Source organism: Lolium perenne, chromosome 7 (genome assembly GCF_019359855.2).
Source record: "Lolium perenne isolate Kyuss_39 chromosome 7, Kyuss_2.0, whole genome shotgun sequence".
In the NCBI taxonomy this organism is placed as follows: domain Eukaryota; kingdom Viridiplantae; phylum Streptophyta; class Magnoliopsida; order Poales; family Poaceae; genus Lolium; species Lolium perenne.
The window spans coordinates 214,025,364-214,041,584 of record NC_067250.2 but is presented as its reverse complement, the minus strand read 5'-3'; positions in this window follow the sequence as shown (position 1 = coordinate 214,041,584).

Below are 16,221 nucleotides of genomic sequence, written 5' to 3'. Positions count from 1 at the left end.
GTTGCCCCTAAAAGTGAAAAGAGCCATGAGGCCATCAAAAAGAGAAAAAGGAAAGAAAAGAAAGAAAAAAATAGAAAAGAAAAAGAAAAAGAAAAAAAAGAGAAAAAGAAAAAAGAAAAAGAAAAAAGGGGCAGCATTACTATCTTTTATCCACACTTGTGCTCATGTTTTAGCACCTGCAGTATTCATAGTCATCATTTGTGCTCATGTTTAGCACCTATACTCCATATGAGAGAGTTTTCATATTTTACTAGTATAACTATGTGGGGAATTTATGATGTGGGGTGGCTTTCGGACACCTCCACCTCAAGACCGTCAAGTGCAGCCCCGCCTATCGTCGACGCCACACCATGGCCAAGGAGTCCCCCAAGTGGACCAACAACACAAACCCCCGCCATATATGTCAAGGTGAACTCTTTCCTCTCTATGGTCGACCTCAACACCAACTTGAATGGTATGCTACCTCATGCCTATCATCATTGTGTCTATAGGTGCCGACATCGACAAGGACCAAGAGAGAAGGAAATCCCATGGTGCAAGGAAGAGAGAAGAAGAAGAAGGAAAGAAGAGAAGAAGGAAGAGGAAGAAGAGGCGGGAGGAAGAGGCCCAGCCTGGCCGGTCCAGGACCCGGTCAGACCGGACCCACAACCGGGTCATCCGGTCCCAGGCCCGGTCAACCGGGCGCCCAACCGGATTCCCTGCCTCGTACCGGAAGGCAACCGGAAACTTCGCAAGTTCCCGGTTGGCGCCCGGTCGACCGGACCCAGGACCGGACCACCCGGTCACAGGCCCGGTCTGACCGGATCCCAAACCGGATTGCACGGGTTCGACTCGACCAGGACGGCCCGAGTCGGTCCACCACTTACCTGTTCGACCCAAGCTGCCTTGTATGCCTATATAAGCACCTAGGTCACCCCCTTAGCTCTTTAGACAAGATTTAGGCTTAGACATGAAGTTGAGCTTTGTCTCCCTAGGGTTTCATCCCCTTTGTATCAAGGCTACCCTTGTTGGATGATTGGATTTGGTGTGTGAGATTCTAGTGCTACCCACTCTCTCTCCCACTCCTAGATTCATCTCCCTCACCAATCTCTCCTCTCGGAATTCTACCGCGCATCTCTTCCGGGTGGATTCTATTGGCGTGGTCCATCGAGCCACGGGGTAAGTATCGATTGTATCGGGTTGGTGTGTGTGCGTGAGTTCATCGTGTTCTTCGTGTTCATCGTGTTCTTCGCGCTCTCCCTCTCTTCCTCCTTGGGATTTCGGGTCAACCGCAAGATCGGGCCACACACGGGGTCTTAGACCTCATCATATGGTATCAGCAGCCTTTGGTTTCCGCGGATTTGACCCCCCACCCATCCAATTTCGTCTCTAAAAAATTTTCCCCAAAAATCCCCAAAAATAGCCCTAATTTGCCTCTTGACCGATCTGCGATTTGGTTGCGTTTTGAGTGGTTTTGGTCCATGGATTTGGTGTTGGAGTGCTTGATCTACTATCTCCCCAACTTTTAGCCCCCAATTCCATCATTTCCCTTCGTTTTGGTCGATTTGGCTTGATTTCGCTCAAGAACAGGAGAGAGAAAAACTGTGCCCCGCGAAATCCGGTCGACCGGGCGCCAACCGGGCCAGTGACCGACAGCCTGGCGCCAGGGCCGGTCAACCGGGTGCCAGACCGGGCGCCAACCGGGCGCCAACCGGGCCAGAACCCGGTCAATCGGGCTGTAGACCGGGCAGGCCGGTCCAGGGCCTGGTCAACCGGGCGCCAACCGGGCGCCACCTCCACCACCAGCTCCGCCAACCACCGCCACCCTCTCCGCCGCCGGCAAGCACCGCCACCCTCCCCAAACCACCGGGAAACATCACCGCGGCCCCATAACCTCCGCTGCAACCGCAAGGGCATCGACACCACCCACCACCGGCTTACCACTGCCACCGCCGCCAAGCTACTTTGACCCATTTCTTCCGCTAACTTGTGTTTGCTTGTTCTGGTTTGAGTGCCTTGTTTGTACAACTAATCCGCAGCTACGAAGCAAGCGACGACATCCTCGGCACCCCCGGACTTGCAACCGTACTCTTGACACCACCACCTTCATCGCAAGTTGTGTGTTCATCACCGCCTAACATCTTAGGTATAACTTGCATTCCCCTTGTAACCCCTCTTCTTTTGCGATCTATCCTATCGAGCATTGCTTATTGAGTGTTGCGAGACATTGCACGTGGCCCCGATTGTGAGGTGTGTGTGTCGTGTGGAGTCAAGCTTCTAAGCAAAACTCGTGTGGCAAGATAGCAAAAGCGAGGCTAATGCTAACATAGTGTGTGAAAAAGCCCCAAAAGCACAAAAAGAGTACAAGTGCCATCATACATACAAAAGTGTACAAAGTGCCACCATAGATACAAAAGAGTGCAAGTGCCACCATATACAAAAGAGAAAAAGCTTTGAAGCAAAAGAGAGAAAAGAGAAGAGAGGCCGCGTGTGAATCTTGGTGTCTCTTCATTTGCAACCAAAGCTTTGATCTCTTCTTGTGTTAGTGTGACACCGAGCACCCTTGCTTAAGGGCTTCTTACACTTTTCCGCTCATTCCTTGGTCGCACTAACCCCGTTCATCTCGTGTGTGCGTTCCATATCCTTTCCGTGTTTATAGTGATCATCGCTTTGACATTTGAATCTTTGGATTTCACCCACTCTTGACAACATACTTGATCTTGGATTTCGTCTTTTGGCTTTCCACCATACTCACCTAACACCATATTTGCTAGCTTTTGCGTGTGCTTTTGTGTGAGTACCCGATACAATTGTTCTAACTCTCGGTTTTGTTGGATCACCCCAATCTTGTCATACCACGGTAAGGTTGCGGGGTAGTGTTCTTCCACTAACATACACCATATATATATTGTCGTGCTAACATGTATAGCGACGAAGAAGATACGGAGGAGTACACGGAGCACTTCGAGGAGGATTCCACTTCAAGCACCGCGGATGTGGAGGAACATGTGGAGCTCGACACCGACTATGGCTCCACGAGCATCACCGACATGACCGACATCGAGGAGCTCTACATCGACAATGGCTCCTCAAGCATGGACGACATGGTGGAGCGCCACCTTGAGGACGACTTCGACGAGCTCTACATCGACAATGGCTCACCAAGCATGGATGACATGGTGGAGCAACCCCACGCCTACGACATCGACACCATGGCGGAGCTTCACCTCGACTCCACCTTGAGCAACGCCTACTTGGCCGATGGAGCTACATATGAGGATAGAGGACCTCCACGATGGCACCACCATATGGATCATCAAGAGCGTCCTCATCATGATTGTCATCGACACACTTCTCCGCGCTCCACAAGGCGCCACCATGAGAGTGCTTATGCACAAGATCGTCGACTTCAAGTACACCATATGGAGCATCAAGAGCGTCCCCATCATGAGCGTCATCGACACTCTTCTCCAAGCTCCACAAGGCGCCACAAGCAACATGCCAAGTCGCATGAGCCATCATCTAGGCATGGCAAGGACCGTCATCGACATACGTCACCACATGAGCTTCGCCGCCACAAGCCACTTCATGATCGCCATCGACCAACATCTTCCACGAGTCTTCGACGACACCACTCAAGCCATGGTGATGATGCACGAAGACGAGAGCCTCGACATGAAGGCGACAAACACCATGATAGGGTGTCTACCACTCCAAGGATGGAGAGAGCACATCAAGAGGACCTTCCTCATAAGGCGACTTCTCCCTCTTGTGCCACCACCACAATGGCCCCTACCTCGTCACATGCCTATGGACTCCGATGCTACAAGTGCAAGCAACAAGGCCACCCCCACGGGAATGTCCCAATCTCCTATGTGAGGTGTGCAAGGCCAAGGGTCACGTGGCATGGCAATGCACAACGCCAAGTGCCAAGACGCTCTACTTCGACAAGCTACAAGCACAAGTCCCCAAGATGCCTATTGAGCCCACACTTCAAGATGGAGATCTACAAGGTCAACTCAAGGATGATGTGGATCGGCGCCTCGCTCTCTACAACACTATGGCGCCACCGCTTGAGGATGACTTGGGAGGCGATGGAGTTGAGCATGGTGACCATGGGATTCTCCCTTCACCTATGGAGGCGCATGGAGTTGAGATGGTTGAGCATGGGAATTTCCCTTCAACCAAGGAGGCGCACGGAGATGAGAAAGTCGAGCCTACTCCTATATGCTTGATTGATGAGTTGGTACCAATCCCATGTGAGCATGAGAGCCACCTAGCCCACTTGAGTGAGAGTGATAGTGAGTTGAGTGACTCCCACCCCATATGTGAGTTTGAGTGCTTCCGTTTGGAGGACATGAGTGATACACTAAGTGAGTTGAGAGAGGTAGATGATAGGTCCATGGAGGACATCGCATTTGCTAACACATTAACCTCTCCCTCGTTTGTGTCTTCTTATGTTGCACTAGGTTCCACGGAGGACGAGTTCCCGCTCATGGAGACGATGTACATGGTGCATGAAGATGATGATATCTCACCATGCTTGCTTCAAGATGAACATGTCGACCACATGGATCCTCCTACTTCCACAACACCTACCTCAAATGAGTCGGCCTACAAAGGTAACAACATAGGTGTTGATGATGCCATGATCCCACTAGTGGACATGATGACTTATGAGTGCATGCATGATCTTGATGATACATTTGCTACGTCACATGCTACTTTCACTTTCCCATGTGATGCTTTGCTTAATAACATTGTTGATCATGTGAAATTGCTTGCTTGTGATACCATGACCATGCCATGCTACGAGAGTTTCATGTTTTCCCCGCTTGCTTGCCATGATAATGATTATGATAATACTTGTGTTGTGCCACCCTTGATGAACACTTGCTCTTTACATAGGGTTGTCGACAACAATGATAACATGTTCCACATGCTTTGCCCCAAATGTTTACACCATTCCATGATCCTTGCATCCAAGATTGTGAACAATTGCTCTTTCTTATGTTTGGTATGCAAGAATGCTTATTTCATTGTCCATGAGATGGCCCCCATAGCCTTCTCAATTTTTGATGATCATGAGTTACCACATGCCATGAATGCACCTTCTTGCCATATGCACCATCGCCATGCATTTCATACTATCTTGATTGACACTAATGGTGATGTGCACAAGACATGGAACATCATGATGGATGATCTGTTCCTCTACCATGCACACACGCTTTTTTGTTTTCTCTTTTGTGTGTATAGGTACCCGAATGACAACTTCCACCGCTACGGAGCATGAGCTCACGAAACGCGCAATTGAGAGCTACCCCAACACAGACGAGATACATGATCCAACCCATGGGATTCACGCCAAAGGGTATGTTCCCAAACGCCTTCGCCCTCATGTATTTCCGACTTGTCTTGTCGAGCTTCCGGTTTGGACCAATGCCTCGTCACCTCTCTTGCCTCTTATGCAACATATCTTGACACATCTTGTTGGCACAATGGTTGTTGTATGTCTTGATGTTATCATCATACACTCCGAGAATCTCAAGGACCATGTCATACATGTGAGAGACACCTTATGCATCTTGTGCCACATGTCACTCATAAAGTTGCTCTTCTTTGGATTTCTCATTTCATCTTTGGCAATTGAAATGGATTCTTTGACACTTGAGGATACCCATACTTGGCTCACGCCAACCATACTTTCCCAAGCTAGAAGTTTCCATCTCTTTGCCATTGCACATAACAATTTTGCCCAACATTTTGCCGCCGATACTTGCCTTTTGATTGTTCCATTTGTGTGGGACAATGCTACACATCACATTTTTTGACACTTTACAAACCAAACTTTTACATGCACAATTTTTTGCCCTACCAAATTTTGGATACATCGACACTCTTTTGGTTCCCATTTTTGCCAAATGCCTCCTGGAGAAACGACTTGATGCTTCGTATTTGATTGAGAGCCTCTTGTTCGCCAATCACCAAATTGGCATCCACAAGCTTTCCATTCGCAAGTTGTTTTTCCCCAAGTTCTTCTTCGACCGCGACTTTGTCCATCCATTACTCCATGGGAGAACCGTCATGGCCTACATCATCGTTGAGGAGGAACAAGAGTCGAGGACGACTCTTCCCCAAGGGGGGGAGATGATGTGGGGTGGCTTTCGGACACCTCCACCTCAAGACCGTCAAGTGCAGCCCCGCCTATCGTCGACGCCACACCATGGACAAGGAGTCCCCCAAGTGGACCAACAACACAAACCCCCGCCATATATGTCAAGGTGAACTCTTTCCTCTCTATGGTCGACCTCAACACCAACTTGAATGGTATGCTACCTCATGCCTATCATCATTGTGTCTATAGGTGCCGACATCGACAAGGACCAAGAGAGAAGGAAATCCCATGGTGCAAGGAAGAGAGAAGAAGAAGAAGGAAAGAAGAGAAGAAGGAAGAGGAAGAAGAGGCGGGAGGAAGAGGCCCAGCCTGGCCAGTCCAGGACCCGGTCAGACCGGACCCACAACCGGGTCATCCGGTCCCAGGCCCGGTCAACCGGGCGCCCAACCGGATTCCCTGCCTCGTACCGGAAGGCGACCGGAAACTTCGCAAGTTCCCGGTTGGCGCCCGGTCGACCGGACCTAGGACCGGACCACCCGGTCACAGGCCCGGTCTGACCGGATCCCAAACCGGATTGCACGGGTTCGACTCGACCAGGATGGCCCGAGTCGGTCCACCACTTACCTGTTCGACCCAAGCTGCCTTGTATGCCTATATAAGCACCTAGGTCACCCCCTTAGCTCTTTAGACAAGATTTAGGCTTAGACATGAAGTTGAGCTTTGTCTCCCTAGGGTTTTATCCCCTTTGTATCAAGGCTACCCTTGTTGGATGATTGGATTTGGTGTGTGAGATTCTAGTGCTACCCACTCTCTCTCCCACTCCTAGATTCATCTCCCTCACCAATCTCTCCTCTCGGAATTCTACCGCGCGTCTCTTCCGGGTGGATTCTATTGGCGTGGTCCATCGAGCCACGGGGTAAGTATCGATTGTATCGGGTTGGTGTGTGTGCGTGAGTTCATCGTGTTCTTCGTGTTCATCGTGTTCTTCGCGCTCTCCCTCTCTTCCTCCTTGGGATTTCGGGTCAACCGCAAGATCGGGCCACACACGGGGTCTTAGACCTCATCAATTTACACTATAGAACTTGGGTTGTATATTCCAATGATGAGCCTCCTCAAAAGTGCTCTAGGTCTTCGTGAGCAACCAAGTTGGATGCACCCCCACTAGTTTCATTGGAGAGCTTTCATACACATATAGCTCTATGTGCATCCGTTGCATGGCAATCACTACTCCTCGCATAGCTTCGATTATAAGACTTCCTCTTGTCTAATGATCACTTATAGCTTTGTGGGACTTTCTTTCATTGGCCTTCCAAACCCCCATTAACGTTCTTTATGCCATAACATCCTGGTGCCAATACCAAATGCTTGCGCTCACCGGTTGAGTAGGCTTCGAAATAGTTGATTCATGACGTTCATGTTTAATTTTACTTGACTGAATCCTTCTTTGTTGTGAAAGTTTACTTGATGCTTGGGATGAAGGATAGAACTTCTACGCTGGATACTTAAAACATCTCTAATGAACTTTGTACGGTTTCATGTCTTTAAAGCAATAGTTCATGAAAACTTTTAGCTTGTTTAAACTCTTGCATTATCATCTCTTATATCAATTATAGATATTTGCTTTGAATAATTTGATCTCAGCTCATATGCTTTACAAATAGTATTGATCAAGATTATGATAGCATGTCACTTCAAAAATTATCTTTGTTATCGTTTACCTACTCGAGGACGACTAGGAACTAAGCTTGGGGATGCTTGATACGTCTCAAACGTATCTATAATTTCTTATATTCCATGCTACTTTTATGATGATACTCACATGTTTTATACACACTTCATGTCATATTTATGCATTTTCCGGCACTAACCTATTGACAAGATGCCGAAGAGCCAGTTGCTGTTTTCTGCTGTTTTTGGTTTAAGAAATCCTACAAAGTAAATATTCTCGGAATTGGACGAAATCAACGCCCAGGGTCTTATTTTTCCACGAAGCTTCCAGAAGACCGAAAGGATTACAAAGTGGGGCGACGAGGCACCGTCACACTAGGGCCGTGTGGCCAGGGCTGGGCCCGTGCCGCCCTGGCGTGTGGGGCCCTCGTGCCGCCCCTAAACCTACCCTTCTGCCTACTTAAAGCCTTCGTCGCGAATACCCCAGTACCGAGAGCCACGATACGGAAAACCTTCCAGAGACGCCGCCGCCGCCAATCCCATCTTGGGGGATTCAGGAGATCGCCTCCGGCACCCTGCCGGAGAGGGGAATCATCTCCCGGAGGACTCTACATCACCATGATCGCCTCCGGATTGATGTGTGAGTAGTTCACCCCTAGACTATGGGTCCATAGCAGTAGCTAGATGGTCGTCTTCTCCTCATGTGCTATCATTGTTCGATCTTGTGAGCTGCCTATCATGATCAAGATCATCTATTTGTAATGCTACATGTTGTGTTTGTTGGGATCCGATGAATATGGAATACTATGTTATGTTGATTATCAATCTATCATATATGTGTTGTTTATGATCTTGCACGCTCTCCGTTGCTAGTAGAGGCTCTGGCCAAGTTGATACTTGTAACTCCAAGAGGGAGTATTTATGCTCGATAGTGGGTTCATGCCTCCATTTAATCTGGGACAGTGACAGAAAGTTCTAAGGTTGTGGATGTGCTGTTGCCACTAGGGATAAAACATCAATGCTTTGTCTAAGGATATTTGTGTTGATTACATTATGCACCATACTTAATGCAATTGTCTGTTATTTGCAATTTAATACTGGAAGGGGTGCGGATGCTAACCTGAAGGTGGACTTTTTAGGCATAGATGCATGCTGGATAGCGGTCTATGTACTTTGTCGTAATGCCCAATTGAATTTCACACTACTCATCATGATATGTATGTGCATTGTCATGCCCTCTTTATTTGTCAATTGCCCAACTATAATTTGTTCACCCAACATGCTATTTCTTATTGGAGAGACACCACTAGTGAACTGTGGACCCCGGTCCATTCTTTTACATCGAATACAATCTACCGCAAACATTGTTCTTTACTGTTCTTCGCAAACATCATTTTCCACACTATACATTTAATCCTTTGTTACATCAAGCCGGTGAGATTGACAACCTCACTGTTACATTGGGGCAAAGTACTTTGATTGTGTTGTGCAGGTTCCACGTTGGCGCCGGAATCCCTGGTGTTGCACCGCACTACACTCCGCCACCATCAACCTTCACGTGCTTCTTGACTCCTACTGGTTCGATAACCTTGGTTTCTTACTGAGGGAAAACTTGCTGCTGTACGCATCACACCTTCCTCTTGGGGTTCCCAACGGACGCGTGCTGTACGCGTATCAGGCGCATGTCAAATTAAACTAGTATCCCGAGGTTGAGTCCAGGGACTTGACCTTGATGTAGGTTTTTGCGGGATTTCCACAAGAGCAGTTAACTAATACCTGATCCGTCAGATGAATCAGCCCCATTTACCATTACCCTGTACAAGATATAAATACTTTGAGTAAAAATGTTACAAAAATTCATAAGACTTATAGATTGTTTTTACAATGGAGATTTTACTCGACACTACGATTCAGGCAAAATCTCGGGGGCTACTGGCATAGGCATCCCATATGGTCCTGCCGAATATGGTACCCGGGGATGATCGAAGGCCCATGATCCGACGATTACAAAGTCTGGAAGCCCAATAAAGCATCGATATGGAAGACAAAGATAGATTAAAAATAAAGAGATTTGTACTTGTACGAGACGAACTCGAAGAGTCTCTCGATAGTTTGTAACTTGTACGGTACGAAAGTCTCGGCTCCACCTCCTATATAAAGGGGAGCCGAGGGACAAAGAAAGGATCGAATCATTGAGAACACCAACCCTAGGTTTTAGCAGTCGAGCACCTTTTCGACTAAAACCTTCGAGATCTACTTGCCCTCTACTTTCTGCGAAACCCTAGTCTACAACTTGTAGGCATTGACAAGTTAATACCTTGTCACCAATGAACTAACTGCTATGGTGGGACATTTATGTCTTAATGATTCCTATGTTTGCTTATGAAAATGGCTCTATGACCAATCATAAGGGGTGTATTTGCTCATATCTATGGCTGCATCTAATTTAGCTCTGCCCCTAAGAGAATGAAACTTGAAAAGATATTCACCATATTATGTAGAAGTCTAAATGCTAAGTAAGTCCATGCCGCCCTCGAGAATGCTTGTCACATATAAGTTCACACATACACGTACTTGAGCTTCCCAAGGCGCTCCCCCGAACTCTAGCCCCTCCCGTGGCGCTCCCTAGGGCGACGCCGGGGGGGCGATCTCCCTCCTTCCGCCGCCCCTCCCTCCGCCGCTGCCGTCGGTGCTGGCCACAGAGGCGGCGGGCCCCGGCGCCAAAGTGCCCGGGGGTTTGTTGGAGGCGGCGAACGATGGCGGCGGTTGGGGCGGCGACCTCCGGCTTCGGCTTGCTCCGCGTCTACGGTGGCATCCCTGGATGTGCGACGGCGACTCCTCGTCCACGACCTCCGGCGATGGATGGTGGTGGCGGAGGCTGTTTGATCTTGTGCCCGCTGAGATCCATCGTCGGCTTCTGCTGGTGGCGCGGGGAAGGAGGCGGCGATGTGCGGGGCGAGGATGGTGTGGTTGCGGCTTCCGCCGCCCACCGAATTCTCCTTCGTCATCGTTGGTCAGCAGATGGCGACATGGGGGCCTGTTCGTCTGCTTCGGGTTTGAAGGTGGTGGTCCTAGGGTTCTTCTTCTGCGAATATGAAGACCTACCGGATGCTGATCCTTTTCATCTAGCCGGAGTGTTGAGTTCCGGAAGGCTCCGCCGGCGAATGCATCAGCGCATCTTTTGCCTGTAGCTTGCTGGATCGGGTGGTATTCGGTCGTGCGCACCCATGCTTTTATTCCAACCGTTTAGTTCTGGAGGGAGCGGCGCGAAGCTCTTTTTCTGTGTTGACATCAAGTGACTATGGATCCATGATGAAAGTCGAAAGAAGAGAATTTTATGAAGGCCGGATGGGAGGACTAGCTAAGGGAGGTTCAAGTCTCCGCGCTGTTGAGGGACTTGCTTGGTGTTCCGGGCTTCGCATCAGCGGTATGAAAGTGGGGGCGACAACACATGTGAAGTTTAAAGTCTTACCTTTCAGGGTGAAAACCCAAGGTCTGGCCTTAACTAGTTGTGCCCGACAATGACCTTGTTGGAGGCGTTTTTTTGAGAGCGGGGATTATCTTCAGGGTGAAAACCTAAGATATGATCTTTAATCGGGCGACGACAGTGTTAGATCATTGTTCCCTTCTTGAAGGCGTCGTTTTTGGAGAGTCTGTATTTCAGGTGTTGTCTTGGTGGTGGATGTATTGCTGTTGTTAGGCTCGAGATACTGTAGCGGGACTTTTGTTTCTTAGTTTTCTTTTCTATTTTTTGGCTGTGTGCATCCGTAGTGCCATTAGGGTGGTGCGTTGTTGTAGAGGCTGGGTGTAATTGGTATCTTTTGATATTAATATATTCCCATTATCGAAAAAACGTACTTGAGCTTGTCCTCTTGCTGCATAGAGGATTGTGCTTTCTCTCATTGAGAGCGTTTGCTTATTTCTATTTACTTCTTGCACTTTATTTTATTGCAAACTACACACCCAAAATACAAAACCACTTTACTCTTTTATTGTTTCACTTGTCAAGCTTACTAACCAATATCTTCAGCTTCTTGTGGGTCCGACAATCTTTCTTAATAAAAAGTAGTACAATATATCTCATGCACTTGGGAGCCATCACCGGGTTATGTCACCCAACAAAACCGCCATTTGTTTTGGGCTTGACCATTTTTTCCCATTTTCTCCATCTTGGCCATATGCATACTTATAATTTGTACATAAAAATAGTTCACACAACCAAATAAATTTAAATAAAATGAGATGTGAACCCACATATGCTTAACCAAATAATTTTGAAGTTGAATGTGAGTTTCCCAATCACGTATTTCATGATTGCAGAGACACATATTACCCTTTGGTCTTCAAAATATTGAAGATGAAGCGTCTTCTCACCAACAACATATTGCACTCATGCCATGTCACTCGCAACTAGGCCATCAGATCACAAAGACTTTTTGTCGCCTTTCTATCATACACCATCGTAGTCCCGCACAACAGGCCTAGACTACTCTAGATCCAACATCTAAAGGTATAATTGTTGCACCCCTATGGGGCTCTCACAGCGATCTGAGCATCTGAGCCGTCGGATCTTCCCATCTGCTGCATCTGAGCCGTTGATTTTGGCCCTCCTCTCACTAGCTATCCCCATACAATGGCCAGTTGTTACCCGCCTCCGGCTGCATTTGGATCCCACCTTTGCCGGCCCCACAAGTCAGCCACTGCGGCTGGGATCTGTGTCGGTGCGCAGTAGCATCTGGCAGTGGATCTCAACCCGCAGGGGTATTTTAGGTATTTCAGTGCGGGCTGGTATAAAAGCGAGCCCCAGGGCAAAAAAATCCTAGCCGCCGCCCCCGCCCCTGCCCCGCCCCTACCCCCGCCTCGCGCCCCTGCTCCGCCCCCACCTCGCGCCCCCGCCCCTTCCCCGTTCTCATCGCCGGCCGTCGCCTCGCGCCACCTCCAGCCCTGCTCCCTCGCGCCACCGCTAGCCCCATCCGGGACGGCGTCACTCTTACTCGCCTTCCTCTCCGCTTCCCCACTCCATTGGGAAGAAACATGGTGGCAGCGGCAGCGGCGAGCGTGCGCCTGGGCGACGGCGGCGACTGCAGCGGTGAAGGCACTCCCGGCGACGGCGCGGCAGCAAGCCAGGCTCCCTCTCCTCCACCCCTCCCTTTCCCCTTGGCAGGAGCAGAAGAAGGCAGCAGGGCCTCCACCGCGCCCCTCCCTGCTCGCCCCCAGCTCGACCTGCTGCGAGCAGGAGGAGCAGTCCTCCCTCTTCCCATGGAAGCTCCTTCCTCTAACTCGTGTTACTCATGCTGCAGTTTGTAGGCCCTGGACTATGACGAGGAGCATGTGTTGGTCGCCCCCGTGCTGGTAGTTTTGGAGCTAGCTGCTGAAGAATGTTGGATCTATACCAAGGTATCAATGGCTCCTCCAGGTCTGTTCGTCATCTCTATCCCCCTCCCACTTTCTCTCTCTCTCAATTGAATCTCTAAAATATTTGTGTTTGTGCTGATTTTGTTTAGATATGCCAGCAAGGTGTTCGACAAAAGTCCAGGGAGGTTTTCAGCATGTCCCCTTTGCTACAAATCTACGTATGTGCAAAACTTTTGCCTCCCTTCGTAGTTGAATGAGTAGAACAATGAAATTAAATCGACAACTGATTTGTCTTTTGGGGAGTATTTATTGATTTCCCACTAAAAATATATTGCCTTCTTATGGAGTGTTAAAAAATAATGTCCTTGCCAGTGGTCGAAATGCACCAATAAAATGCAGCAGGTATAGCTTCAGTATTTTGTACTCCATTTACCATATTAGATTGGAGAGACCTACACAGTAAAGTATTTACACAAGGGTGCCTATTTAGGTCTCTCCAATTGGAGTTATGCCTATTTACTGTGTAGTACAATATGGATTAATTAAGTACACTTGCACCTTGAAGGGTGTAACCTGCTCAGCTCTCTCCAATTGCACCTTGAATAGAGGATCTCTCCAATTTAATAACTAGCACAGCCAGTAGAGCCCTCCCCATACAACAGGTCTCCAATGGGTTTCCCTCTCTACTATGCATCTCGAGTGCCATTATTTTGTATTTTATTTGGCTAGAATTAGTCTACAGTAAGGTGTGCAAGAGAAATTACAATTCTAATTGATCTTACACTAGAAAGACAAGATACAGAGATACTAAACTTTTCAGTCTTTTTTATCCTGCAGATTAGTGGCTTATAAAAACAATGTACCCGGCCAGGAAAGAAAAGTACAGTGGCGACTCGAGGGATAAGAGGCGGGAGTGACAAGGCTTGCATTTCTTCTCCTCCATTCATAGGTTTCAGTTCCTAAAATCATTTTACATTTTATTGCCGTCTCTTACGGATGTTTCTTTTGGTTTATGTTGTAGTGTATATTCAGGTTTTCATCCTATTTTGTATGGTTAGCAACACACAATATGGCTCCTATGATAGTTCAGTTTGGTTCTGGAATAGTTTGTGTTGAGATTGCAGGTTATTTTTCTATATGCTGGATGGCTGGCCATCATCTTCCTTTGATGATCTCATATTTTTTTCCAGAATATCCGATTGTTTGTGTGTTTCTTGGTAAAGCTTACAAGGAATTTATGCCACATGATGAGTATTGCCTTCTACTGTGTGGTAGCAAGATGAGCCTGAAGGTGAGCTCGCTTCCTAGAATATCTTATATTTATGTTAGCATTTTGTTATACAATTATTTATTTCCCGTGTTTTCTTGATAAAGCTTACAAGAAACTTAATTGTGTTGTTTCTACTACTTCTGTGCATAGGATCGAACTGTTTATCATCTCTTACATTGTAGGATTTGATCATTACATGTAGTGCATATGTTCATTGGAAAATTAAAAGGCTCGGGGGGTGCCAGTACCGCAGCCATCAAAAGAGACGGTTTTCTTAGTTTTGTTCAAAAAAGAAGTTCGTGTAGCTTGAACTTGTTGATTGTCAAAACCCACCGGCGGGCAGCGACGATCAACACGGTAGAGCCGGGAACAACCTAGAGCTGCGGCTGGCTGAGGTCCCTCCGAGCGACGGCCCGCAAAGCCTTCTGGTCACACGTCCGATGCTGAGTGCAAGGGCGTGCCACCTGACCTATACCTGGTCAGGAAGGTGATGGAGATGCCTCGCTTAGTTTCCTGCATGGCATACACGTAAACATTAAATACGAGCCTCGATCGGCTCTCAGGTTATCCTGTGAATCGGCTCAAGGAGCCGATCCACCCATGATTCGTACGGGGTGCACGAATATATGGTGGTCCTGCTTGATCAAGATAAAGCTAATGAGATCTACGACGATTTAGGGTTTTCACCGCATAATCGGATCATCCTACTCCAGGTTGGGCCTCGCGGCCACGCACGGTGATCGTAAGCCGATCCTAAACAAGGCCTAAAAACCAACACGAAGTTGATCCCCGGAACATCCTGTTTAGGACTAGCGAACGACACCCTACGTGCCGCTGGATCCTCCCCCCCTTTGTAAGGCCTAACTATTGCAGATATTAAACTAATCCTTGTAGAACAAGGAGCAATCGTAACGGATCAGATCTACTAAATAATGATCAAGCGGGGTGCCGCCCCCACACCTAAGATAGGTGTGAGGGCGGCTAGACATGCAAGGGTTGCACTACGATAGCATGTTACGCGAAGAACTATGCTAACCCTAACACATCTATGATAACTACGTTGCTCGCCATCAACAAGGCTTCAGTACGAGCAACGCATGAACAACGTGGAGCTTGTGCTGCCTAGATCGCAAGATGCGATCTAGGCAGCATGTCGCTTACCGGTAGAAACCCTCGAGACGAAGGAGTTGGCGATGCGCCGAGATTGATTTGTTTGGTTGAACGTGTGTTGTTGTTTATTCCATAAACCCTAGATACATATTTATAGTCCAAGGGACTTTCTAACTTTAGACGTGCACCTAACCGTGCATGGGCAAAACTCTAACTAATCGACACATATCCTAATATATTACAGATACAAGGGCAAACTAGCCCAAACTCAGCATAACAGGCCGATTCACGTAATTCTTCCATGTATATTTCTTTAAGTCCATCTTGATCGCGGCCCACCTCTGACTCGGTCAAATTCCGGTGATAACACATGCCCCCCTGGTTTTGGAATTGGTAATTCCAAAATCACTCTGCTTTCCTTCGTCGGGTCATGTCGTGGCAGAACCGTTGCAGTATCCTTCATCATGATGCCTTGCCTTCTCAACTTCTCCGCGTGACCTGGCAGTTTTTTTTTCTCTTTAGGCACCACTTCCTCGGAAACTGCTGTGGCATTGAATTTCCACTATATCCCCTTTTATTTAACCGCTATGAACAGTTCTCCTCTGCATCTCCTTCGCATTAGCACTCCAAAAGCCCTCCTGCGCGACCATGTCTTCTTCCTCCTCTGCTCCATCGGATCCTTCCAGCCAGTTGATACGTCTCCGACGTATCGATAATTTCT